Source organism: Stenella coeruleoalba (genome assembly GCF_951394435.1).
Source record: "Stenella coeruleoalba genome assembly, chromosome: 2".
NCBI lineage: Eukaryota > Metazoa > Chordata > Mammalia > Artiodactyla > Delphinidae > Stenella > Stenella coeruleoalba.
Window position 1 is genome coordinate 63,728,108 of NC_137147.1, and position 27,786 is coordinate 63,755,893.

The window sequence follows — 27,786 nt, forward strand, 5'->3', positions numbered from 1 at the left end:
TATTGGAACCTGGAGGGAATAGCCATAGGAGGGGCACTTATAAAATGTAGTGGATTAAAGATAGATAAAATTCTCTGATACCCTTTTCATCAAGAGTGGGGTCTATGTTCTTTCTCCTTGAATCAGAGGGGCCTCTGCAACTGCTTTGACCAACAGAACGTGGCAGAAGTGGTGTTGTATCTGTTTCCAGGCCCAGGTCTTAAGAGACTGGAAACTTCCATTTCCTTTCCTTTGGACATTTGCTCTTGGAACATGGACACCTTGCTGGGAGGAAGTCTAACAGCCCCAAGTAGAGGCCCACCTCGAGAACTGAGGCCTCTGCTAAGTCCTGACTAAGCTTGCCCAGACCATAACCTACGCCAACTTGCTAGCCATCTTGGAAGTGGATTCTCCAACCCTAGTCAAGCTGCCCCAGCATATGCCACGTGGAACAGAGATGAGTTGCCCCACCAAGCCCTGTCCAAATGATAGCTTCATCAGGAAAATAAATGTTTGCGGTTGTTTTAAGCTATTAAGTGTTGGGGGTAGTTTATAACCACCAGTGGTTACTAGAATATATGATAGAATATATGAGTTGTGGCCTCAGTGGTGGGACACAGATAAGCCATGGTAGCCTGGCAGGAAGAGAGCCAGGGGACAACCCCCTTGGCTTCTCTCACCTCCTGCCTGCTTATTTACTGCCAGTGACCTCCATCAAATGGATCCAATGAAAGCCAGAGGATAAGGAACCCACTGATGTGTCCTTGTAGGCCAGCCCCCTGGCACACACACAGAGCAGGTTGGAGAAGTGTGAAGGGAGCTCTGGAGTGACAGATGGGAGACAGCCAGCACAGGCACCAGGCGATTTAAAGTTGGGGTCATGGTGTCGATCCCATTTGATACAACTCAACCGCTCAACCTAGCAGAACATGAACCTTAAAAGACAAAGGCCAGAATCTCTTTTGGGAGGGAGCCAGCTATGTGATCAATAAGCCAGAAAGGAGAAGAATCTGCCTGAGATATTTCTTAATCAAACAGCTAAATGTTTGATTTAATCAACGTTAATTCAAATGGAAAATGCAGTAACACCCTATGGATGCTGGCCCCTCAGAGCAGCGCTGCGGTTGAGCCAGGCTTCCCAATTTCCTGAGTGGCCGTCCAGGGCGAGCCCTGGGGAGCCCGATACCCCGTGAAGGAACTGGCTCTGCCTTTATGTCCCATAAAATAAACATTTGTGCTTCCAAGGAAATAGGAATAATCTGGCTAAGGAGAGAGGGACACCTTCCCAGGTCTGAAGCCCCACATAGACAAACCCAGGTGACAGGGGCAGAATCAAGACTCGGGTTACTTTGCTAGTCAGTAGTGGCAATGAACCCACTAGCTCCTGCGGGGGGGGGGGGGGGGGGATCCCTGGAGCAGTGTGCGGAGGGCCAGGTGCCCCTTCACATCTGCCTCTGGGAGGGCAGGAGGGCCTCTCCCTGGGCTCTGGGGTGAGCCGCAAAGCCAGAGTGGTGCTTGCCAACATCCAGCAGGAATTTTGCAAAACCTAGCGAGTGGGAGCATTGGAAAACTGCCCTGGCTTAAAGGGAGGTGGTAGAGTGTGATGATTAGAGCTGGGATTCAGGAGTCTAGCTACCTGGATTCAAGTTCTGGCTCTGCCTCTTGCTAGCTGTATAACCTTCTTCAGCTCCTCTATGATTCTGTTTTCTCATCAGTAAAATGGGGGTGCTAGGACATACTACGTGCAGCTTTTATGAAGGCTCAGTGAGCTCTTAGCACATACTGGAGGAAACCACAGGGTGAAGTGGTTTAAGAGCACCAGCTCTGAAGCCAGATGGCCAGGGTTGGATCCTGACTCCACCACTGGCAATATGCATGATGCAGATTATGTAATTTCTCTGTCTCAGTGTCCTCTTTTATGGGGGATTAGCTGTACCTCCTTCATTTGGTTGTCACGAGGACTAATGAGGTAATCTGTATGAAGGGTTTAGAGTGGGCGGCAGCTCTCCTGTAGCTGCAATGAGCACGATACCTGCTCCATCCTGCGTGTTTGGCACATAGTGACCTCGCAATAGTATTTTCTTTCTGCTGGAAGCACGGGTTAGAGGGAGAAACCCACACGCTCAGTTCAGATTCAACAGGAGCTCCCCGGACTGCCCTGCCTCCGGGGTGATGGCTCTGAGTGTAGTTGAATGGTCTGTTCCCACAGATGTGGTCACACTGGGTTTTGTTTTGTTCTGTTTGTTTTTCTTGCTCTGCTCCAGTCACATCTTAGCTTCTGGGCTGCCCACCAAGGACATTTTCCCGCTGCCCCATGGTGCTCTCAGACCCAGCCAGGCAGAACGGGGCTGCCACCACCAGTGTGGGGTGACTGATGGCTCATCGGGAGCTGGGCTTCCCTTGTGCCCTGGGGCCTGGTTTTGAAGGAAAGCAAATGAAAAATGGTGGCAATAAAGAAGGCTGCTCCTGGTAGACAGCACCTCTTTGTTTCCAGGTAAAAGATAGGGCTTGGGCCTAAGATTGCAGAATCTGGAATCGGAGCCACCTGGTTCTCTTGCCAGCTTCCGGAACCCACTTGTGACACGGCACTTCCCTGTGCCTCAAAGTGTGCCCTTCCTTAAGATCTTGCTCTTCAGAGGTCTCGCCACGGTTTGCTGGTTGAGAGTGGTTTGCTCTGATAGAGTGCGGGGCGGAGGTGACTGAGACCACGGGCTGCAGGTAAATATCAAAGCATCATAACCCGGCGGGTGAGAAAACTCCAGGCTTGGCCTGCGCTGGCAGGCTGGGTGACGTCACATTTGTCCTTAACCTCGTGGGGCCTCTTTTTGCAAAATGAAGGCAACCTGAGCTGACTTTGGGGACTCTCCTGAGACTAATAAAATCCTTGGAGAAGAACGAGCTAAGGAAAATGAGGTGCGGGCATTTATCGTGTTGACAGAACAGTTATGCTCGTCAGGTCCCCTGACTTGAGGGCCTGGGGCGTCATCCTCAGGTGGAGAGTTTTCCTTCCTGCCTCTCTTCCTCCACGCTCCCTCCCGTCCCTGCCCTTGCCCACAGACCAGGACGATTCTCAGGAATGGCTGCCCCTAGGACCAGCGGAGGAGCGGGAACTCTGGGAAGAATGCTGTTCAAGCCTGGCCTGCTCCGGGAATGCAGTGGCTTCTCCTTCAGGGCTGAGTCCTCTGAGAGCCCAAGGAAGTGCTCCCTTCATCCTCCCCACCCAGGCTGATCTGGAAAAGCTGCCCCCACAAGGAGGCCTTGTGTCTTAGCTCTGCCCTTTCTATAAGGTGCCAGTCCTTCAGAGAGGGCAGAGCCACGGTTCCAGCCATGTATCGTGTGATGAAAGAGGTGGTACAAAGTACAGCGCATAAACTCACAATGTCCACCATCCAGCCACAGAGCCTGACTGCCAAATAAAGCCTTCCCAGTTCAACTATAATTTTTGCAGGTAAAATTTTCGGTCAGCCACCAGAGGGTGCCCACAGAGCTCTCTGAAAATGACCCAAACCTGCAGAATTAGAAAAAGAAAATTTCCAGTGCATATAAGCCCAAGACCAGCTACAGCTCCCTCACACATGAATGGGACCGATGCACAGGCCAGCTAAGGAGCTGCGAGTTTGCAGGGGAAGAAGGGCCAGAGTAGGAGTGACAGAAATTACCTGAATTTTAGCTAAACAAGTTGCATCTTGATTTTAAGTTGGCAATTGCAATAGCACTTTGAGGATGGGCCCAGGGTGCATTTTCATTCCCTGGCAAAACTCCCTTCCCCACCCTTTCTTTCCCCTTCCGTGTGTACAAAGGAATTGCAAATACATGTAAATATTAACCAAAGCCACAGGCTTCTCGGAAGGCAAGGCTGCTGCTGCTATTTAAAAAAAAAATCCTATAATACAAGTGAAAAGACAGAGATTTTCTGAGCTGCTGCTCCTGCACGAGGGTGAGGCCTCAGGAGGAAGAAATGGAGAAGCCGTGGTTCTCTGAAGAGCTGGCCTGGTGTGGAGCGTGCCCCGAAAGAGAGGAACAGAGGGACGGCTCCCTCCCTGTCCCCAGCAGGGCTGAGAAGCAGGCTGTGTCTGGCCTCCCTGTCTCTCCAGGGCCTGGCACATTGACTGACACACAGTGCGTGCCTGTTAACATTTGCTGAATGAGTGAGTGAATGGGAAGTGAGCTAGGGTGGGTGGGACACTGCCTGTGAGCTTTCACCAGGGTGAGGGGAGAATTGGGAAAGGGGTGGGTGTGGTGGAAGGGTAATTTTCCAGTGAGAAGAGATCCCAGGTTCAGTGTTGGCTGCCTCTGGCTAGACCATTTCTGTGGATGTACAAGACTCCAGATGAGGTGCTTTGTCTTTGTCTTAATGCTGGTCAAACTGCCCAGTGGCCCCATTTGTTCATAAGGTCCACTCATTCACAGTTATTGGGTACCTGATGGGGACCCTGGCAGTTGTTCCCACGCCGGGGACACCAGCGTCCCTCAGCTTTGACTTTCTGGAAATCCAGTCGCCATGGAATTGGGTGCTGGTTGCAGGGTAATTGGGCCATTCATCTCTCTGGACAGCTGCAAGCATTTTGTGTGTGTGTGTGTGTGAATATGTGAGCATGAGTATGAGTGCCATATGCCTTGCGTGTGTGGGGTCTACCATGTACACATCCTTTTTTTTTTTTTTTTTTTTTTTGTGGTACGCTGGCCTCTCGCTGTTGTGGCCTCTCCCGTTGCGGAGCACAGGCTCCGGACACGCAGGCCCAGCGGCCATGGCTCACAGGCCCAGCTGCTCCGCGGCATGTAGGATCTTCCCGGACCGGGGCACGAACCCGTGTCCCCTGCATCGGCAGGCGGACTCTCAACCACTGCACCACCAGGGAAGCCCCTACACAGCCTTTTAAAAAAAAATTTTAATTTATTTATTTTTTATAGGGCAGGTTCTTATTAGTTATCTATTTTATACATATTAGTGTATATATGTCAATCCCAATCTCACAATTCATCCCACCACCTCTATCCCCCTGCCCCCCGCTTTCCCCCCTTGGTGTCCATTCGTTTGTTCTCTACATCTGTCTCTCTATTTCTGCCTTGCACACCGGTTCATCTGTACCATTTTTCTAGATTGCACGTATATGCGTTAATATATGATATTTGTTTTTCTCTTTCTGACTTAACTTCACTCTGTGTGACAGTCTCTAGGTCCATCCACGGCTCTACAAATGACCCAATTTTGTTCCTTTTTATGGCTGAGTAATATTCCATTGTATATATGTACCACATCTTCTTTATCCATTCGTCTGTTGATGGGCATTTAGGTTGCTTCTGTGACCTTGCTATTGTAAATAGTGCTGCAATGAACATTGGGGTGCATGTGTCATTTTGAATTATGGTTTTCTCTGGGTATCTGCCCAGTAGTGGGATTGCTGGGTCATATGGTAATTCTATTTTTAGTTTTTTAAGGAATCTTCATACTGTTCTCCACAGTGGCTGTATCAATTTACATTCCCACCAACAGTGCAAAAGGGTTCCCTCTGTTTATAGATTTTCTGATGATGTCCATTCTAACTGGTGTGAGGTAATACCTCATTGTAGTTTTGATTTACATTTCTCTAATAATTAGTGATCTTGAGCAGCTTTTCATGTGCCTCTTGGCCATCTGCATGTCTTCTTTGGAGAAATGTCTATTTAGGTCTTCCACCCATTTTTTGATTGAGTTGTTTGTTTTTTTGCTGTTGAGTTGCATGAGCTGTTTATATATTTTGGAGATTAATCCTTTGTCTGTTGATTCGTTTGCAAATATTTTCTTCCATTCTGAGGGTTGTCTTTTCGTCTTGTTTATAGTTTCCTTTGCTGTGCAAAAGCTTTTAAGTTTCATTGAGTCCCATTTGTTTATTTTTGTTTTTATTTCTGTTACTCTAGTAGGTGGGTCAAAAAAGATCGTGCTGTGATTTATGTCAAAGAGTGTTCTTCCTATATTTTCCTCTGAGAGTTTTATAGTGTCTGTCTGGTCTTACATTTAGGTCTCTAATCCATTTTGAGTTTATTTTTGGTATGGTGTTAGGCAGTGTTCTAATTTCATTTTTTTACATGTAGCTGTCCAGTTTTCCCAGCACCGCTTATTGAAGAGACTGTCTTTTCTCCATTGTATATCCTTGCCTCCCTTGTCATAGATTAGTTGACTATAGGTGCCTGGGTTTATCTGTGGGCTTTCTATCCTGTTCCACTGATCTATATTTCTGTTTATGTGCCAGTACCATATTGTCTTGATTACTGAAGCTTTGTAGTATAGTCTGAAGTCAGGGAGTCTGATTCCTCCAGCTCCATTTTTTCCCCTCAAGATTGCTTTGGCTATTCGGGGTCTTTTGTGTCTCCGTACAAATTTTAAGATTTTTTGCTCTAGTTTTGTAAAAAATGCCATTGGTAATTTGATAGGGATTGCATTGAATCTGTATCTTGCTTTGGGTAGTATAGTCATTTTCACAATAGTGATTCTTCCAATCCAAGAACATGGTATATCTCTCCATCTGTTTGGGTCATCTTTGATTTCTTTCATCGATGTCTTATAGTTTTCTGAGTATAGGTGTTTTACCTCCTTAGATAGGTTTATTCCTAGGTATTTTATTCTTTCTGTTGCAGTGGTGAATGGGATTGTTTCCTTAATTTCTCTTTCTGATCTTTCATTGTTAGTGTATAGGAATGCAAGAGGTTTCTGTGCATTAATTTTGTATCCTGCAACTTTACCAAATTCATCGATTAGCTCTAGTAGTTTTCTGGTGGCATCTTTAGGATCATATATGCATAGTATCATGTCATCTGCAAACAGTGACAGCTTTAGTTCTTCTTTTCCAATTTGGATTCTTTTTATTTCTTTTTCTTCTCTGATTGCCGTGGCTAGGACTGCCAAACCTATGTTGAATAATAGTGTCGAGAGTAGACATCCCTGTCTTGTTCCTGATCTTAGTGGAAATGCTTTCAGTTTTTCACTGTTGAGAATGATGTTTGCTGTGGGTTTGTTGTATATGGGCTTTATTATTTTGAGGTAGGTTCCCTCTATGCCCACTTTCTAGAGAGTTTTTATCATAAATGGGTGTTGAATTTTGTCAAAAGCTTTTTCTGACACGCGAGGCCCGTGGCAAATGCGGCAAGGGCTGCGTGACTCAGCCCGGCTCCCCGCCCGCCTGCCCGAGCCCCTGCGACCCCGGCTGGGATCCCGCCTGCCAGCTGGCTGGCCCCCTCACAGGGCTCGTGCTGCTGACCCGCGCCTGCGACCAGGAGGATGTGCAGCCATGGGCTGCCTGGCCGGGAGTGTGGCTGCGCTGCTGCTTGGGCTGCCCGTGGACTGCACAGAGGCCCAAAAGCATTGCTGGTATTTTGAAGGACTCTATCCAACATATTATATGTCTTTGATCATCCGGTTACAGGGCCTCCCCAGAGGGAAACCACTGTAATTCTGCCCACAGGATGTGTAGCAAACAGATGCCGCCCTCACGAGGACTGCTGTGGCTCCAGGTGCTGTGTGCAGGCCCTCTCCATACAGAGGCTGTGGTGCTTTGGGTTCCTCCTGATGATGGGCGTGCTCTTCTGCTGTGGTGCCGGCTTCTTCATCCGGAGGTGCATGTACCCCGCGCCGCTGATTGAGGAGCTGGCATTCAACGTGTCTTACACCAGGCAGCCCCCGAACCCCACTCCAGGAGCCCAGAAGCTGGGGCTGCCGTTTTACACTGACCCTGGAGGACCAGGGATGAATCCTGCTGGGAACCCTGTGGCGATGGCTTTCCAGGTCCAGCCCAACTCACCCCAGGGAAGCACAGCCTACCCACCGCCCCCTTCCTACTTCGACACGCCCTGCCCGCATATGAACAGGTGGTGAAGGCCAAGTGGCCGGGAGCTGCCTGGCACCTGCCTGTGCAACTGGCCGGGGAGGCCGGAGAGGCTGTCACTCGCCCTCCCTGGCCCCATCACTGTTCACTTCCAGGAATGGTCTTATGAGCCACTAAAGGGCAAATTCCTTTTTGACATCTTCAAAGCAAGCACAGCTTCCTTTCAGGTTTCCCTTGGAGGACCAGGATCTGAATTCACCCCGTGTCTCCTCTGTTGCTTCTGTTTCCAATGTAATCTGTGCTCTGGCTGAGTGGAGAGTCCCAAGGGTTGACCCCCTAGGGTGGTGTGCCCAGACCCTCAGGGGAGAGACCCCGGCGGAAGGTGAGGCAGGGCACGTGCAGGTGAGTACGCGTGAACGCGAGGAGGGGCCTGCGCCACCCGGAAGGCCACCACATGGCAGGCGGCCCATCGGAAGCAAGGCCCCACAGGGCCAGCTGTGTGAGCCCCATGCTGGACAGTCTTCCTCTTCAAAAAGCTGTCAGAGAAACAGGCGTTGGTGGCACATCCTCTGAGCCCTCTCTTCTCCATCCCCTTCCTGAAGACCAGAGCTGCCCTCTGCACAGCCAGGGCTGGGAGAGCCCTGGGTATGGCTTGCACCTCAAGGAGATGGGGATCCGGAATGAGGCTACATTGATGTCTATAGTTATCTGAAAATCACTAAAGAAAGTTATTTAAATTCATGGGAAATTGCCCCCTGCCTCAAACTGGACATTGCATTTGATGAGCACTTGGTCTGACTTGGGGAAAAAAATGTTCGAGCCCTTTTTAGTGTGTCCTGTGGAAGGTGCTGTGGAGTCCTGTCCTGAGGTCAGACTCAGAGTCCTTCCTGGACGTCAGCAGCTCTCTGGCCTGTGATCACGGCCAGGCACCTCTGCGCCCTCCCCTGAGGTAGCTCTGATGGTGGGTTGTGATGGACACTTTCAAAGCAGAGAGGCACATCCGGCTGGGAAGCCACATCAGCCCCTGGAGAGAGGTGTCCCAGCAGGGCGCAGTCCGTGGCTTAAGCCTGGGTTGGGCAGGCCTGGGCCCTGGCTGACTGATCTCAGCAGGTGTACACCAGGCTCTGAAGAGGAAGAGCTTGCTAAGAAAAAGACGGGAACGCAAAACCCCAGGACTGCAGAGAGATCTCTTCAAAAAGGACTGAATAGATTTCACTGAGGAGTTAATCAAAATTAGAATAAGGAAGATCTGGTTGGAAATGCAAACCCTGGCTCAGAAACCTCTCTGGCCCTGGGATCACAGGTAGTCCTGGAGTTGTTAGGGGGCCTGAGTCCTGCTCTTCTGCATAGTGAGTAATGCCCACGATCATGTATTTAAACCCAGATTGAGACCTGACAGGTCATGTATAGGAAGGGCAAAGCCACGTAGCCAAGACATGTAGGTCCCTGTATGCGTAGTGGTGGGGGGTGGGGGTAGGGTGCTTATTTTTGAAATGAACTAAACAGAGCCTCTTGAGAAGTTGTCACTCATTGAACTTGAGCATCAGGGCACCTCACTGGAGTGGATACTGAGGGTTTTCATTCCCTAGCCCTAGTCACCCTGTCCCTGCTCTACTGGGACATGTCTATGGAGTAGGAGTGAGGAATCAGGATGGGGCCACGGTGACTTACCTTTTCTAAGGATGGAAAGTCTGGAGGCCTCCCCGGGAATTCCACGGGATGCTCTCGGAGCCAGACGAACACCATGGAAACAGTCTGTGAACACGGGTGCTGCTGCTGGTGTCTTTGACCACCGAGTGTGACCTCTGAACTCCTGTCCCCAACTTCAGTACCTCCCGCACTCAAGTCCTTGATTCGAATGAGATAACAAACTGCAACATTTGCTGTTTACAACCCAGGACAACTACATGGGTCCAAAAGTTCCTCTTCCTCCAGGTCATTCGTTTTGCATTTTCAGGCCCAGTTTCTCCCTTTACTGTTCTGATGAGGAAGCACCCGAGAGCTGCCCCTGGAGTTGGATTGGGTGCAGCTGAGTAGACACCCAAATGTCCATGATGAAATTTTGTTTATCTTTTTGATAGCAAATGATCTTGGGACTGAATGATTTAGGTAGCACTCAAAGATTTTATATTCATGTCTGTGTGAGATGAATTTTGTTTTCCCTTGAACCTGAGTGAGAATCCACTACTGTGGGCAGTGACACTGTGTGTGGAAATTCCACTCTCAGTGACATTTCCTGCCCACTCTGTTTCCCGCCGTGCTGTCAGTGGACAGTGCCCACCACTTGGAGCCAGTCCACCTCCTGGTGTGTGAAGTTCCATAGAGTTCCGTTGAGTGTGTGGCTAGGAGTGAACTGGGAGCAGATTGGTGCATGCTTTTCCTCTTGTAACACTTGGCTCATTTCTCTTTTTTGGTCTTTTCATAGGGTCATGTTTCCTATGTATGCAAAATAAAAATAAATTTGGGTGTGAAAAAAAGAGAAGCTTTTTCTGCATCTATTGAGACGGTCATATAGTTTTTATTCTTCAGTTTATTGATATGGTGTATCTCTTTGATTGATTTGCGTATATTGAAGAATCCTTGCATCCCCGGGATAAATCCCACTTGATCATGGTGTATGATCCTTTTAATGTGTTCTTGGATTCTGTTTGCTAGTATTTTGTTGAGGATTTTTGCATCTATACTCTTCAGTGATATTGGTCTGTAATTTTCTTTTTTTGTAGTATCCTTTTCTGGTTATGGTATCTGGGTGATGGTGGCCTTGTAGAATGAGTATGGGAGTGTTCCTTCCTCTGCAATTTTTTGGAAGAGTTTGAGAAGGATGGATATTAGCTCTTCTTTAAATGTTTGATAGAATTCACCTGTGAAGCCATCTGGTCCTGGACTTTTGTTTGTTGGAAGATTTTTAATCACAGTTTCAATTTCATTACTTGTGATTGGTCTGTTCATATATTCTATTTCTTCCTGGTTCAGTCTTGGAAGGTTATACCTTTCTAAGAATTTGTTCATTTCTTCCAGATTGTCCATTTTATTGGCATAGAGTTGCTTGTAGTAGTCTCTTAGGATGGTTTGTATTTCTGCGGTGTCCGTTGTAACTTCTTCTTTTTCATTTCTAATTTTATTGGTTTGAGTCCTCTGCCTTTTTTTCTTGATGAGTCTGGCTAAAGGTTTATCAATTTTGTTTATCTTCTCAAAGAACCAGCTTTTAGTTTTATTGATCTTTGCTATTGTGTTCTTTGTTTCTATTTCATTTATTTCTGCTCTGATCTTTATGATCTCTTTCCTTCTACTAACTTTGGGTTTTGTTTGTTCTTCTTTCTCTAGTTCCTTTAGGTATAAGGTTAGATTGTTTATTTGAAATTTTTCTTGTTTCTTGAGGTAGGATTGTATTGCTATAAACTTCCCTCTTAGAACTGCTTTTGCTGCATCCCACAGGTTTCGGGTCGTTGTTGTTTCATTGTCATTTGTCTCTAGGTATTGTTTGATTTCCTCTTTGATTTCTTCTGTGATCGCTTGGTTATTTAGTAACGTATTGTTTAGCCTCATTGTGTTTGTGTTTTTTACGTTTTTTTCCCTGTAATTGATTTCTAAGCTCATAGTGTTGTGGTCAGAAAAGATGCTTGATATGATTTCAGTTTTCTTAAATTTAATGAGGCTTGATTTGTGACCCAAGATGTGATCTCTCCTGGAGAATGTTCCATGTGCACTTGAGAAGACAGTGTAATCTGCTGTTTTGGGGTGGAATGTCCTATAAATATCAATTAAATCTATCTGATCTTTTGTGTCATTTAAAGCTTGTGTTTCCTTATTAATTTTCTGTCTGGATGATCTGTCCATTGGTGTAAGTGAGGTGTTAAAATCCCCCACTATCATTGTGTTACTGTCGATTTCCTCTTTTATAGCTGTTAGCATTTGCCTTATGTATTGAGATGCTCCTAAGTTGGGTGCATATATATTTAAAATTGTTATATCTTCTTCTTGGATTGATCCCTTGATCATTATGCATTGTCATTCCTTGTCTCGTAACATTCTTTATTTTAAAATCTAGTTTATCTAATATGAGTATTGCTACTCCAGCTTTCTTTTGATTTCCATTTGCATAGAATATCTTTTTCCATCCCCTCACTTTCAGTCTGTATGTGTCCCTAGGTCTGAAGTGGGTCTCTTGTAGACAGCATATATACAGATCTTGTTTTTGTATCCATTCAGTGAGCCTGTGTCTTTTGGTTGGAGCATTTAATCCATTCACAATTAAGGTAATTATTGATATGTATGTTCCTATTACGATTTTCTTAATTGGTTTGGGTTTGTTTTTGTAGGTCCTTTTCTTCTCTTGTGTTTCCCACTTAGAGAAGTTCCTGTAGCATTTGTTGTAGAGCTGGCTTAGTGGTACTGAATTCTCTTAGCTTTTGCTTGTCTGTAAAGCTTTTGATTTCTCTATCGAATCTGATTGAGATCCTTGCTGGGTAGAGTAATCTTGATTGTAGGTTCTTCCCTTTCATCACTTTAAATATATCATGCCACTCCCTTCTGGCCTGTAGAGTTTCTGCTGAGAAATCAGCTGTTAACCTTATGGGAGTTCCCTTGTATGTTATTTGTTGTTTTTCCCTTGTTGCTTTTAATAATTTTTCTTTGTCTTTAATTCTTGTCAGTTTGATTACTATGTGTCTCAGCCTGTTTCTCCTTGGGTTTATCCTGCCTGGGACTCTCTGTGCTTCCTGGACTTGGGTGGCTATTTTCTTTCCCATGTTAGGGAAGTTTTTGACTGTAATCTCTTCAGATATCTTCTCTGGTCCTTTCTCTCTCTTTTCTCCTTCTGGGACCCCTATAATGCGAATGTTGGTGTGTTTAATGTTGTCCCAGAGGTCTCTTAGGCTGTCTTCATTTCTTTTCATTCTTTTTTCTTTATTCTGTTCCGCAACAGTGAATTCCACCATTCTGCCTTCCAGGTCACTTATCCGTTCTGCCTCAGTTATTCTGCTATTGATCCCTTCTAGTGCATTTTTCATTTCAGTTATTGTATTGTTCATCTCTGTTTGTTTGTTCTTTAATTCTTCTAGGTCTTTGTTAAACATTTCTTGCATCTTCTTGATCTTTGCCTCCATTCTTTTTCCAAGGTCCTGGATCATTTTCACTATCATTATTCTAAATTCCTTTTCTGGTAGGTTGCATATCTCCACTTCGTTCAGTTTCTTTTTCTGGGGTTTTATCTTGTTCCTTCATTTGCTACATAGTCCTCTGCCTTTCCATTTTGTCTGTCTTTCTGCGAATGTGGTTTTCATTCCACAGGCTACAGGATGGTAGTTCTTCTTGCTTCTTCTATGTGCCCTCTGGTGAGTGAGGCAAGAGGCTGTCTAAGAGGCTTGTGCAAGCTTTCTGATGGGAGGGACTGGTGGTGGGTAGAGCTGGGTGTTGCTCTGGTGGGCAGAGCTCAGTAAAACTTTAATCTGCTTGTCTGCTGATGGATGGGGCTGAGTTCATCCCTTTTGGTTGTTTGGCCTGAGGCAACCCAGCACTGGAGCCTACAGGCCCTTTGGTGGGGCTAATGGACTCTGGGAGGGCTCACACCAAGGAGTACTTCCCAGAACCTCTGCTGCCAGTGTACTTATCCCGCAAGTGAGCCACAGCCACCCCCCACCTCTGCAGGAGACCCTCCAACACTAGCAGGTAGGTCTGATTTAGTCTCCTATGGGGTCACTGCTCCTTCCCCCGGGTCCTGATGCACACACTACTTTGTGTGTGCCCTCCAAGAGTGGAGTCTCTGTTTCCCCTAGACCTGTTGAAGTCCTACAGTCAAAATCCTGCTAGCCTTCAAAGTCTGATTCTCTGGGAATTCCTCCTCCTGTTGCCAGACCCCCAGGTTGGGAAACCTGACATGGAGTTCAGAACCTTCATTCCAGTGGGTGGACTTTTGTGGTATAATTGTTTTCTAGCTTGTGAGTCACCCACCCAGTGGTTGTGGTTAGTTGTGATTCTGGTGCTCTCGCAAGAGGGAGTGAGCGCATGTCCTTCTACTTTGCCATGTTGAACCAATCTCTGCGCAGTCTTTTGACAGCACCCATGGCTGCCTCTTGCTGGTACATACATGGAAGAGAAGAGATGATTGACATTTAAATTTAGAAACGGCTCCAGTTTGGGAACAAAATATTTTACTTAGTTTTCTGTACTTCTGATTCATCACAGAAGGAATCATGATGTCAATGCCTTGCAGGGTTTTAAAAGGTCCCTACATATGCTCCCTTTCCAATATTTCTCCTTTGGGGCAGCTTTAATGACAATTTGGGGGGCCTTCAGTTGAGCCAGGAGGGCTGCTGGACTTGGAAGAAAGAGAATGGTTTCAGGAATTATCCCCTTTCTCTCCTTCCCTGCCTCAGCTAAACCTGTCCATCTGATTAGCACAAGAATGATCAGCTTTTCCCCGCCTGACTGAGAAGTATGGGTTCCAGGATGATGATCCTTTTGGTTTGCAAATCTCATGCAGATGACGCCCCTGAGGATTCCTGCGCCCTCTCTGGATTGGCCCAGCTGGGTGCCCCATGCTTTGCGAGATCTGCAGTGACTGAGGTTATGTCTTCTTCTGGTCCTTTTTTATTTCTGATCTCCACCAGACCCTGGCCCAGCACTGTGTACTTGGGGAAGTTTAGACCCGAGGGAGAGGCTATTAGCAAAAGGGTCTCAACAAACTAGCTGTAGCTAAAGCAAAGGAAGAGTTTCTAGAAACTAAGCAGTCTCTTGAAAGAATGTTACACCAGATTGTGTTGTCAAAATAAGATCTCTCTGTCTCTCTGTCTCTTTGTCTCTCTGTCTCTCTCTGTCTGTCTCTCTCTCTCTCTCTCTCTCTCTCTCTATATATATATATATATTTTTTTTTTTTTGCTGACTCACTTTGCTGTAAACGTCAAACGAATACAACATTGTAAATCACTATACTTAAATTTTTTAAAATTTGGGAAAAAAGATCTCTGTGGGGAAAAATCCATTTTTTTAAAAGGGAAGAAAAGAAAAGGAAAAACAGGCAAAGGATGGCTCAAACAACCTCTTTCCCTGAGCTCTCTGTCAAGAAGGATCATAGCACCAGCCAAAAGATTAGGGAGTTTGGACACCAATGGAGAGAGAGAAAGAGGTGAGGGAACTGTTGACCTTAGATCCGCTGATCAGGGACCGCAGTGAGGTTGTGTGGCTTTGTGAGTGCCCTTTTATCAAATATCCAGAGATAGTCTCTTTGCTATTTCTGAGAATGAGGTAAGGAAAGGAAGTCAGCTTTAAAATGACCACTTTGTCAAGAAAGAACAGAGAAAGCGGTATAAACATTTACCTTTTTCTTGCAGTTCTACAAAGCTCAACTAATTCCTTTGCATTTAACCGACTCCCCTTGAAAATCTACCATGTCCCAGGCACTGCGACCTCTATTCTTGCCCTCTAGGGGTTCATAGTCTAGCGAGGGAGGGAGAAAAATGACCAGATTGCACCAGAGGGGCCAAGTTTTGCCTGCACCACTGTGACCTCTGTAGTGGGAGTTCTGCCCAAAGGCTGGAAGGCACAGCACGCATGCCACGGGGCTCCACCTCTCATGTGCTATAACTGGGCCAGCGATGGGCACCGGATGGCTCGTCGGGGGTCTAGCCCTTAGGTAACTCTAAGTTGAGCCAACCCAGTTTCTCACATGACAATTTGTAATTGGGCTGCTGAGAGACAAAATCAGTTAGATGTGGGGAACAAACTTGAAATTTACAGAGACTGGGGCTGAAGTCACCTGGAAGAGCCACACGCACCCAGAGAGTGATGAAGCAAAGGAAGACAGCCAGGGGTCAGCATGGGATGACTCCCAGAGGGAGCAATACGAGAGAGTTTATTAGATGACTTTGAGTGATGGACAGTCACTTTCCTTCCCCGCCCTGGTTCCCAGCTCCAAAAGCAGGAGGCTTAATTTCTCATCTCTGTGTCCTGTGAGATTGCAGTTCTTTAAAATAAATTCCTCTCTTCCTGAGTTTCTTATAATCAAAAGTTACCTGATTTTAATTCAGATTGTTACGGAGTAATGTATTAGTTGCCTAGGACTGCCGTAACAAATTACTACAACTGAGTGACTTAAAGCAACATACATTTATTCTCTCACAGTTCTGGAGGCCAGGAGTCTCAGATCAAGGTGTCAGCATGGTTGGTTCCTTCTGGAGGCTCTGAGGGAGAATCTGTTCCATGTTTCTCTCCTAGCTTTGGGGGTTTCAGTAATTCTTGGCATTCCTTGGCTGGTAGATGCATTGCTCCAGTCTCTGTCTTCATCTTCATGTGGTGTTCTCCCCACATGTCTCTGTGATTCTCTGTTTCTTTCTCTTAAATCCAAATCATTGGATTTAAGGCCCACCCTAATCCAGGATCATCTGTCTAGAGATCTTCACCTTAATTACATCTGCAAAGGCCCTTATTCCAAATAAGGTCACATTCTGAGGTTCTGGGTGAATATATCTTTTGGGGGGGACGTCATTTAACCTACTACAAACAAGGTATGAATATCTTTATTGCTGGATTACTCAGCTGGTGGGCATATGCTTAAATAAGCAACAAAGCAGGGGTCCAGAGAAAGATTTTTTTGAAAGAATATGATTTATTTAAAAAAATGAAGCCCTTATGGAAAAAAATATGATTTAGGATTGCTTTTAATTTTATACTGCAGTGGGAGAAAGAATTCATACTTTCAGTGCCCGGGGTCTCTAAATGTATTAACCAGTGTAATTTGTGAATTATAAATAGTTCATGTGATTGGAAGGGTTTATTGTTGTTGTTGTTGGTGGTTTTATTCTATTTTGTGTCTCACAGTTTATTGAGGCCTCTGGTGACCTTAGCAGGAACAGCCATCATATTGCTAACCTCAGTGGGTTGAGGTTAAGGAATGAATGGAGGTGAGAAGAATGCTAGTATGGATATCGTTTGCAAGAAGCTTGATTGTGAAGTGAAAGAAAGATTTAGGGGTCTCTGAGAGGTGGTCTGTCACCTCAGAAAGTTGATTAATAATCTGCTCTTTGTGTTTGAATGCTGCAATTAGCTTTAACCTCTCTCAGAACTTCTTAGGGATGGTATCCACTGATGATGTCTCTTAAACAGTAAAAACCAAAGTTGCAAACCAGGCCTCTAAACTCCCCCCAGGCACCTTCATTCTTTGGGTAAAACGGTGCCTCACTGCCATGTTCACTTAGTAGCCTGACATAAAGAACACATATAGTAACCTGAGCATGCCAGGCCCATGCCTTCTTGGTCCTTGGTACTAGCTAATTTCCCTGCCTGAATGTTCTTCTTCCTTGATTACCTGCTTATCTTTCAAAGCTCAGCTGGAATATTCCATTTGTTTTACCATGAAGTTCCCCGTGAAGTTACTCATTCTTTAGAACTCCCATAGCACCCTTACGTTATGTACCAATACGTAGCACCTATCACTGTACTAAGGAATTAAGGAATTCCTTACTTTTCTGCCTCTCCCATGACATCATTGAGATCAGAATCCCTGTCTTTCCTTCTTCTAGTCCTCAGCTCCTCACACATTTTGGGCATATAGTATGAGTTCAATGAGTGTTTATTGAATTCTTCAGTTTGCAGTTAATACATGACCAAACACTAAGTGTGTGTGAAGGGGGACATTGTTGGATGTCTTGCAAAGGAAACCAGTCAGGAGAGAGAAAGAGAGAGAGGGATGAGGCAGACTCATTATCAGCAACCATTACCCACTTCCATTACTATGAGAATCCAGGTTTTCTGCAGATGTTCACCCTCTTCAAGCAGCCATGTGCCTTGGAGGGAACTCACCCTTGGCCAGCCCAGGGGTGGGTCTAATTGGCCTTAAGCTAATCACATTCCTGTTGTCAGTGATTGATTTGGGAATGGGAATGTCACCCAATTCTGACCAATCACACATGGGAGACTTCAGGGAGATGTTCCCTTGCTCCTAAGAAAGAGAACAGAACGAGCTGCTGTCTCTTTCTCAGGGTGTTTTCATGTCTGGAGAGGATACCTGGAAATGCCAAAGCCATCTTGCCATCGGCCTGAGAATGGACCCAATGACTGAGGATGGAGGAACACAAAATGGTAAGAGGCTGGATCTGTAATGACATGGCCAGGCTACTGACACTGCCTGTCCAACCCCCTACTCCTTGAGAACTAGTTACCGCAGTTCATGCATTTCCTTATTGTGAAAGGCTGTTTGAATCTGTTTCTATGACTTGAAGCCAAAAGCATCCTCACCGAAGCAACTTGCCTTATAGTAAATATTCATTAAGTATACAACTTTATTTTAAAGCGATGACCACAGGAATAAAAGAGCCTGTTCCTTGTGACCCTGTTATGCACCAGGATTTGGAAAAGTAAAATATGCTATTCCTATGGTCATCTCATAAGCCCAAGGTTATGCCATTCATTTGACTATGCCACTCAGATGGTAGAGGCTAAATTTCATTTCCTGGAAGATTAAGAAAAATCTAGTCCTGAGCTATCTGAGGGAAAGTAAACAATGTTGTAAGACACGGACAGGAAACCTTGTTTCCCTGGATCACTGACCCAAAGGAAGAGTTACTTTAAGGAGATACATAAAGTTTAAAAAATTGAAGTACAATTCCTTTTAGTTACGTTCTTAAAAATCAAACTGGGATGCCACTGGTACGTGAATAGAGAGATAAAACAGAATAGAAAATCAAGAAGTAGACCCCAAAACAAATAGGGATTTAGCATATGCTAAAGGTCTCATTACAAATCACTGGGAACACTGGATTTTTATCAATGATGTTTGGACAACAGGGTAGTTAGCTGTAACAATAAATACATAATTAAAATGGGAGCCGTACCTCAAATCTTACCAGATAAATTCCAGATGGGTTACAGATTTTAAATAGAAAAATATAAAACCATAAAAATAGGAAAAAAACATAAAAGATTTTCTTGTTGTAATTTATGACTGAAGAAAACCTTTAAATATATGACACAAATTATAGCACTCAGAAAAGAAAAGATTGAAAAACTCAATCATGATTTTAAAAATGTATCCATGCAAAAACAATCATAGCTGAGTCAAAAGTCAATGGACAAATTAGGAAACATATTTGAAGTCATTGCTACACAATCAATAAGAAAAAACCCAATAATGCAATAGAAAAATGGGCAAAGGATGTTGCATCAGGTGACATGTATTTGCAATTTGGTAATATCTATCAAAATTACAAATACATAATCTTTGATTTAGCAGTTCTATTTACAGGAATTATTTATAATAATTCTGTTAGTAGCAATTCTATTAAATTACAGACATACTCCTATATGTGGAAATCACTTATTGACAGGTTAATCATTACAGCACTGTTTGTAGTATCAAAAAATTGGAAATAATGGAAATGATCATTAATGGGAGAGTGGTTAGACAAATGAAGATACGTTAACATAATGGATTACTATTTATTATAAAAAAGATTGAAGAGGTCTTTGTGTACTGGTGTGGAATGATCTCTAAGATATATTATGTGAGAAAAGCATAGTACAGAACAGAATAGTGAGTTATCATGTGTGTAAATAAAAGGTGGTGAGAGGATGCCTTATACAAATTTGCTTATATATTTCTGCAAGGAGAAGTAGGAAGTTGATGATGCTGGTGCCTCTGAAAGGAGAGCTGAGTGGCTGGAGCATGTAGGTGGGAGGGAGTCTTCACTGTATATTACTGAATGCTTTTTGAATTGTGAACTATGTGAATGTATTACCTATTCCCGTTCCAAAATAAATACATTACACTTAAAAAGATATTTGAAAAGAGGGAGAAATAGAAAACCCTTAATGCTTTAAAAAATGAAAACTAAAAATGAATAACTGTAAATTGGATTCAATAAATGCAGTACACCCACATCCGGCATGAGTAGAGCCTAGCATCTCCGCCACCACCTTCAGCCCTCTACCAACCTCAGGTAGACTGGGCCTTGATTTGCCAACCTCAGCCCCATCTCCACCTCTTCCCACTCCTCCCACCCCAGGTCAAGCTGTCTGCCTGGGATTTGCCTCTAGGCTTCTGTCTTCTTCGCACCCAGGGCAGAGCACTAAGCCGAGGGCATCCTGCATTTCTCTGATGGGAGACCACTGATGGGAGCAGTTGTTTGTCTGAAGGGTGGAAGAGTAGTTGAGACTCTTAAATTTGGCAAATTAGACTAAGGCAGAAGAAAACAAAGCAAGGGAGGAGGTTTTCACCTGTAGAGTAGTGTAATACGGTGGGTGAGAGGAAATGGTAATAAATCACAGGAAGGAGGAGAACCACGTACTTGTCACACTTCAGCTGAATTTTTCTCTTCCCAGAGCTCCATAGTTGATGCCTTATTAACATCAGAGGGGATTTGATGTCTTGTCATAGTCAGTCCTGACTATTGAAATGAAAAGGAGAGAAAATGAAAAATATGGAAAATGAAAACCAATTGCATTCTTTAATTTTAGTCATCCCATTCCTGGAGCATATTGAATACTACTTCGGGTTCTTTCATTGTTCATGTCATAAATAACAAAGAGTGGAAGTATTTCACATTCCTAAAGAGTCTTTCATCTCAAAGGAACTAAGGTAATTCACTAATTCAGTTACCTGAACTACATTTGGTAATTATTTGAGGATCACTTCACCCAGGGGTGAATATCAACGAGTTGTGTGACACAGCCAACAGTCACTTCATTCTCCAGTCAGTGAGGAAGAAAAATGAATAGCTAATGGGGATGTCCTCCTGAAGGATTTGCCCAGTGAAAACTTCAGGGAGATGGATGCTAAAAGAATGTAATTAACTGCCCGAAATTAATACCTCCAACCTTACTCAAGGTTTCCTGACCTCTTTACTAGAGTCAGGGTGGAGAGCTCTCTAGTAGCTGAGAGACCTGTGAATAGCAGTCACTCCATTGCTGTATTTTTTGAGTGATAATAAATGGTTTTGTGTTTTTAATTTGTTCCCGTGTATTCACTGTTAGGATATAGAAATACAATTAATTTTTCCATTGTTGCAATTGATTTTTTATGTTGATCTTGTTGTCAGTGAACTTGCTGAATGCACTTATTAGTTCAAGGAATTTTTTTTTAAGATTCCTTGGGATTTCTATGCAGACCATAATGGCATCTGCAAATACAGGCAGTTTTAGTTCTTCCTTTTGTATCTGTGTGCCTTTTATTTCTTTTTCTTGCCTTATTGAGTTGGCTAGATCATGGCTGAATAGTAGTGGAGGGAGCAGACATCTTTGCAGACATCCTTACCTTGGACCTGAGCTTAGGAGGAAAGCATTCAGTCCTTTACAATTAAATATAATGTTAGCTGTAAGTTTTTTGTAAATGTTCTTTATCAAATTGAGAAAGTTTACTGCTATCTTACTTTTCTGGGAGTTTTTATCATGAATGGGCATTGAATTTTGATCAAATGCTTTTTGTATATCAGTTGATACAAACAGATGACTTTTCCTCTCGAGTTTATTAGTATGATGGGTTACATTGATTGATTTGCGAACAGCAGTCATTCTAATACAATCTCATTTTAAAGTTTATTTATAAGAAATAGTGTCTCAATCATGTGACCCTATTTTTGGGGGGAGAAAATGTGGGGGTAAGAAGCTGGAGCTCTTCCAGCCAAGGGCGTGCAACTCAGTCCACCTCACTGAATGCAGTGCCTTTCTTCTCTCTTCTGTCTACTCTCTCCTATCACCCAGAGGTCAGGAAAATGCTGCCAGCATGACAGCTGCCCAATACCCATTAGGTTGGTCATCGGACAGTGTAATGTGGAGGGTGGCCACTGCAAAAGCTTGTGTTTGTAGGAGCATGCTCACCGGTCACCACTGCCCAGAGAGAATGACCCTACTTCTTTTCTGCACATGAGTGCATTTTATCAGCAGAAGCTAAATCTCATCTAGAACCCTAGCAGAAAGGGAATTGGGAAAATAGGGTTTTATGCCTTTCCAGTCCCTGTGATCCAGGGGGGAGCATAGAAAAAGGTGGAAGTAGAAGCTGAGGACCAAGGGGCAGTATCTAGCCCTCCTCTCTGCCTCACTGAATCTGATAGAAGCCAGAGACCTTCCATCGTCTCTTCACAATTACTCACTCTCAATTTCTCTTAATTTTTTTTTTTTTTTTTTGCGGTACGCAGGCCTCTCACTGTTGTGGCCTCTCCCGTTGCGGAGCACAGGCTCCGGACGCACAGGCTCAGCAGCCATGGCTCACAGGCCCAGCCGCTCCACGGCATGTGGCATCTTCCTGGACCGGGGCACGAACCCGTGTCCCCTGCATCAGCAGGCGGACTCTCAACCACTGCGCCACCAGGGAAGCCCTGCTCTTGCCCTATTGATCGTGTGATTCGTGTCTGGCTGTTCATAGGAAAACCAGACAAAATCAAAATTGTCATAGGGTAAAGAACTTTTCCAAAGGAAAATACAGGATCCAGATTGCTCATTGTCTATTTGTGAGTTCACTAATTAGCTCATCCATTCAATCAAAAAACCTGGGGGCCTGTTATGTGCAAGTCACCTCATGGAAGAAGTGGGCTCCCACGCTGACCTGATCTATGTGGCCAATAAAAGTGCCCCCATGTGCTAGGCCCTGTCCCATATGCATCATATTCTTGTCTGATCTTCACAACAACCATATGGTGTAGGCATTTATCATGCGATTCTAATGCTTTCGTCTGCCCCCTCTTTTGACTGAAGAGGTTGCACAATACGCCCTCCCCAATCATTTATTTACCTAATTTGGGGGACACCTATTATGTGCTAGGCCCTAGGGTTATGGCCAAACAAAACAGAAAGGATTTATCTGACAGACCTGTCAATCTATTAATCATAGTGCCCTGCTTACTCCCAAGCACATGACCTAAGCCTGGCCCATCGAGAAACTTCGTGTCTTTTTTGACAGTGATTGGGCTGGAGGGTTGGGAGCATGACCCAAGTAGGGCCAATTAGCATCATTCTATGCCACGTGATCCAATTCTGGTTGCTGAAAAAGAGAGGGCTTCTCTTTATTCATCTGAGCCTTAGATTCAGATGTGTGTGCTACCTATTCCACTGTTATAGTTGCCAGCTTCATAAGCCAATAAAATCGTTTTTAGCTTAAGCTGTTAGTTTGAACCACAATAAAATTGCCATTTTTGCAGATTGGATGTCAACAGTTTCATCTGGTTTAATTTAATGACTTGATTTTCTGCTGCCTGCAATTGAAGGAGTCCTGACAAATATGGTGGTATTGTTACCTCCAACTTAGATGATGAAAGTGAGGCTTGGGGTATTCATTAGCCCAAGGTCATTCAGCTACTCAGGATAGTGAGAACTGAAACCCAGTAGCTTCAAAATCTGTGTTCTTTTTTAAAAGCTTTTTTAAAAAAATTAATTTGATTTTATTTTATTTATTTTTGGCTGTGTTGGGTCTTTGTTGCTGTGTGCAGGCTTTCTCTAGTTGCGGCAAGCGGGGCTACTCTTTGCTGTGGTGCGCAGGCTTCTCATTGCAGTAGCTTCTCATGTTGCAGAGCACAGGCTCTAGGCGCACGGGCTTCAGTAGTTGTGGCTTGTAGGCTCAGTAGTTGTGGCTCACGGGCTCTAGAACGCAGGCTCAGTAGTTGTAGCGCATGGGCTTAGTTGCTCCATGGCATGTGGGATCTTCCTGGGCCAGGGCTCAAACCCATGTCCCCTGCATTGGCAGGTGGATTCTTAACCACTGCGCCACCAGGGAAGCCCAAAGTCTATGTTCTTGATTGCTCTGGTATGAGTCCCATAAAGTCAGGCAAGGGCTGACGAGAAGAGACTGCTATTCAAGGGTGGTCCACAAATTGTTCACTACTGGTCCATGAGGAGGTGAGACATGCTGCACCAGGACATAACCCAGCTTTGTCACTAGCACACTGTTTAGTTCAGCTGATGATTTTTTGATAGCAAGATTTTCTCAATGAAGTAAGCAATGTGTTGATTTTGATTCTGGGGCCTGCTCCTTGTACAGTACCCTCCTGGGTTGACCAGCACTTTGGGGACCAGCACATGGAGGAGCACTGGTATAGAGGACCCTTTGGTTTGCTGCCCATTTGACAACTATCCTCCAAGTCTCTGGGGACTTGCACAGAAGCCATGTCTATGCCATGTGACCCTGACCCCCCCCCCCTTTGTTAGTCATAACTGATTTGTTCAGGTCATTTGTTTGAGCGCAGCCGGACCAACCAGATTTTCTTGTCTAAGGACACGGAATCTTAAAAAAGAAACAAAGGAACCAGGAGATGTTAGTCTCAGAGCTACAAAAATAGCAGAATAAGCCCAGAAGCTCTTGTTTTCACGTCTCCGGAATTGCTGTTGTTCTTGCGCTTCTGAGGCACAGCTATTCAAGTCATCCTTGCCTTTTATAAATTTGCTAATATCCTTTCAAGTAAATTCCCTTTTGTCTTAAGCTAGTCCAGAATTGGTTTCAAGAGAACCTTAAGTAATACTGTTGAAAAATATAGGGAAGACCACATGTTCATGACTCAGGGTTCTGTTTATAATATCAATTATTTGCTAGATTATATGAGAGTGTCCCTAACAATTCTAGGTCTCAGTATTAGCTGAAAACGTTGGTACCTGAGTTGGGGCCCACTGTGACGTGGAGACAAAGATGTATATCGTCAATTACCCCTGGTAACTAAAGACTCTGATGCAGACTGAACATCTAAATTAAAGCACATAAATAATCAACCTTTGTTGGTTTAACTGTAGATGAATAGAACTCAGATGAATGAATCGACTCATTGCTAACATTAGAAACATTACTACTCTAGGGCTACAGCACTGTCTGCCATCTAGTTGGCTTTAAAAGAAGAAAGACCATTTGCTCTGGGAAAACAAGCATCATCTCAACCAGCTAAATTCAAACAACAGGTTCTTGAATTCAACTTGGTTTCAGGGAAAAAAGTATGATGGAGACACAAGCTGAATCCTCTTATGACTTGGCCGTAACTTTTTAGATATAGTATTTGATTTTTTAAAAGAAATAATGTTTGATTGTCTTCTGAGACCATCTCACTATTTGAAATTGCAAGTCCTGATAGAGGCAGCTCCTTCAAGCTTGGTGAAGGAAGCAGTGAAAATGCAAGTTTGAAGATGCATCTTTAGAAGCTGGAAGAGGTCTGCCTGGAGTGATGGCAGAAGGAGAAAGGGAGCAGGCACAACACGCCTGCTGCTTTTACCTCAGTTGAGGAAAACCAGTGCTGGATGCTGTTGGGAGAGGCTTCACAAGCTTGATACTTCCGGTATTTTTTTCGGCATCCAGACAGCTGTCTGCTACATGTTTACCTAGACCCTCTGTGATCTTGGTTCTGAATGGCTTAATCTATTTTTAAAGGGTATCCAAATGTGATGAAGATAATTCTTGCATTCTTTTGCTCTTTCTATTTAAAAATTAAAGTGCTTATAGTAATAGATATCTCTGCCCGTATAGCCAAGAGGATCATCTACAAATGCTTTCTGAATAGAAAAAAAACTTGAACCTGAGATTCAAATATCTAATTCTTCAGATTTAAAACCTCTTCTTAGACAGTCTCTGTTTAAAATCTAGTGATTTATGTGCAGAGTTCTTTTTTCTTAATTGTATTGCTGTACATATATTAGATATAATCTGTAAGACTCTCAACATGATATCATATATCCAGTATTTTTTATTGTACTAAATTTCAGGGCTAATTTAAGTCTAAACTCTTTATTTTAGAAAAGCAGTAACAGCAACTAATTAGCACATCTCATTCTGGATGTATTTGCCAACCAATTTCAGAGACTCATTTGCCTGTTAAGGGATTTTATTGAACACCAGCACCACAGACTCTCCTTTTTTTGTCGTAAACAGCTCATGCTTATTATCTTATTACAGGAATGCCACTGGTTAAATCAAGCTCTGAATATAAATAGCCATATTACTGCCATCAGGCATCAATGTTTATTTAGTGCCTGTGAGTCATGCATACCTCTTTGATCGGGTTTGGAATGAGCCGTTGCAGTTTTTGTTCAAAGAGGTTATTTGCAAAGGCTACAGAAGTATCAGTTAGATTAAACATGAAATTAATCAGGGTGGAATTTTATCAGCCATTTCTGCCACCAAACACCAGGTGTCAAGAGCATGTGCAAATGAGGGCTGAACATAATGAAGCTGGGGGACAGCTTGGTAGGGAGATCAGAAAGGATTCCAAGACGTCTACCATGCTCAGGGAGGAAAGATGGAGGGAGGCTGGAAGGAAGGAAGGAAGGAAGGGAGGGAGGGAACATCGAAGGCTTAGTGTATCACCTGGAACTCCTTGGTAGTTTCGCATGGCATATCATATATCCCAGTATATGGAATGCAAGTCAGGTGACCTGAGTTAGCCTGAGCTCTGCCCTGCCCTTCCTAGTGATCTTTGGAAAACCACTGAATGCATACATGCATTACACAGCAAACATGCATTACAAAGCATACATATATAACATATAACAAACTTGCACAAAAGCAGAGGAAAGCGCATTTTCCATCTCAACATGTCTTTAGACTAAAAATATCAGAGAGAGATAGACCCAAGATAGCTTTCTAATGGCTTTAGTTGATGAAACTCTGTTGGTGGAGGAGATGTGGCCCTTCAGTTGGAGGGCTCACTTAAACTGGGTCCATTCATTTATTCAACATTTAGTGGATACGCCAGGTCGTCAGGCACATGTGCTGAGAGAGGCCTGTGAATAATTATAACATACCATGTTTAGTACTATGATGATTGCCACTATAAATTCCTGGTGACTGCATTCTCAACCTGGACTTCATCACTGCTCAGCAATTCTATGGCATTCCACTGGGTGGTTCTCCCAGCCACTGTCCCCACTGCCTATTTCTAACATTCCCCACTGTCTTCAAGCTTCTGACTCTCAGCTTCCAGTTCCTCTTACTCTCAGTAGATGATCTAACCTTCCCTACAGTGAAAATAAATTTTACCTACATTCACACTCATTCTCTCCTTCTCCCTCATTCTCATCACAGGGAATGTCTTTCCTCTTATAACAGACAATTGTTCTACCTGTGATTTGGATTCCATTTCTTCTCAAGGTCTTTTTATCATCCAGAATCTTCCATTCTTCCCTCTCAACTAGCTCTTTCTCATCAGCATATAAAAATGCTTAGTCTTTCCAAATTTAGAAAATCTTCCTTTGAAGAACTACAGAATCAATTGGAAAACAAGGTGAGGGGACTGAAAGTGAGGGGATGGAAAAAGATATTTCACACAAATGGAAACAACAAGAAAGTGGGGGTAGCAATACTCATATAATAAAATAGGCTTTAAAACAAAGGCCATAAAGAAAGATAATGAAAACCATAATTCAAAAAGAGTCATGTACCACAATGTTAATTGCAGCTCTATTTACAATAGCCAGGACATGGAAGCAACCTAAGTGTCCACTGACAGATGAATAGATAAAGAAGATGTGGCACATATATACAGTGGAATATTACTCAGCCATAAAAAGCAACAAAATTGAGTTATTTGTAGTGAGGTGGATGGACCTAGAGACAGTCATACAGAGTGAAGTAAGTCAGAAAGAAAAACAAATACTGTATGCTAACACATATATATGGAACCTAAAAAAAATTAAAAATAAAAAAATAAAAATGGTTCTGAAGAACCTAGTGGCAGGACAGGAATAAAGATGCAGATGTAGAGAATGGACTTGAGGACATGGGGAGGGGGAAGGGTAAGCTGGGAAGAAGTGAGAGAGTGGCATGGACTTATGTATACTAACCAATGTAAAGTAGATAGTTATTGGGAAGCAGCCGCATAGCACAGGGAGATCAGCTCGGTGCTTTGTGACCACCTAGAGGGATGGGAGGGAGATGCAAGAGGAAGGAGATATGGGGACATATGTATATGTATAGCTGATTCAATTTGTTATAAAGCAGAAACTAAAACACCATTGTAAAGCAATTATACTTCAATAAAGATGTTAAAAAGAAAAAATATAATGAAGGACAGGTTATAAGGTAAAGAAAGACAGTATATAATGATAAATGGGTCAA

The 27,786-nt window shown here is 43.9% G+C and overlaps 1 long non-coding RNA gene and 1 pseudogene across 2 annotated transcripts in view; both read left to right on the forward strand.

The window, feature by feature from the left end:
- The window catches only part of LOC307182855, a 45,533-nt gene extending 27,437 nt beyond the window's left edge, over positions 1-18,096 (forward strand). Inside the window, exons 2-3 of the long non-coding RNA XR_013827279.1 lie at positions 16,593-16,675; positions 17,753-18,096. This is a non-coding gene — a long non-coding RNA (uncharacterized lncRNA). The remainder of the gene's footprint in view (positions 1-16,592; positions 16,676-17,752) is intronic.
- Positions 6,991-7,947, forward strand: LOC307181847 (WW domain binding protein VOPP1-like; annotated as a pseudogene). The gene is made up of 2 exons: positions 6,991-7,357; positions 7,435-7,947. The product of its transcript is annotated as a WW domain binding protein VOPP1-like (transcript).
- Positions 18,097-27,786: the final 9,690 nt, after the last annotated feature.